This window comes from Etheostoma cragini, chromosome 14 (assembly GCF_013103735.1).
Source record: "Etheostoma cragini isolate CJK2018 chromosome 14, CSU_Ecrag_1.0, whole genome shotgun sequence".
NCBI lineage: Eukaryota > Metazoa > Chordata > Actinopteri > Perciformes > Percidae > Etheostoma > Etheostoma cragini.
Window position 1 is genome coordinate 23051649 of NC_048420.1, and position 312 is coordinate 23051960.

At 44.9% G+C, this 312-nt stretch overlaps 1 long non-coding RNA gene across 1 annotated transcript in view; it reads right to left on the bottom strand.

Moving 5' to 3' along the window:
• Positions 1 to 175, bottom strand: part of LOC117956457 — a 1799-nt gene extending 1624 nt beyond the window's left edge. Inside the window, exon 1 of the long non-coding RNA XR_004659274.1 lies at positions 106 to 175. This is a non-coding gene — a long non-coding RNA (uncharacterized LOC117956457). The remainder of the gene's footprint in view (positions 1 to 105) is intronic.
• Between the last annotated feature and the right edge of the window lie 137 nt (positions 176 to 312).

The following is a 312-nucleotide window of genomic DNA, read 5'->3' on the forward strand; positions in this document are numbered from 1 at the left end:
CTCAGTCTCCTGGATCTCAGTCTGTTGCTCCAGGACAGTCTGTCTCTATCAGATGTAAAGCCAGTTCAAATGTTGGTAGCTGCCTCAGCTGGTACCTTCAAAAACCTGGAGAATCTCCTAAACTCTTGATTTATTATGCTACACACCGTCATACTGGAGTTTCAGATCGTTTCAGTGGAAGTGGATCTGGGTCTGATTTCACTCTGACCATCAGTGGGCTTCAGACTGAAGATGCAGGAGATTATTATTGTCAGCAGTGTTACAATTACCCGTTCACACAGTGATACAACGTCGTACAAAAACCTCCTCAGC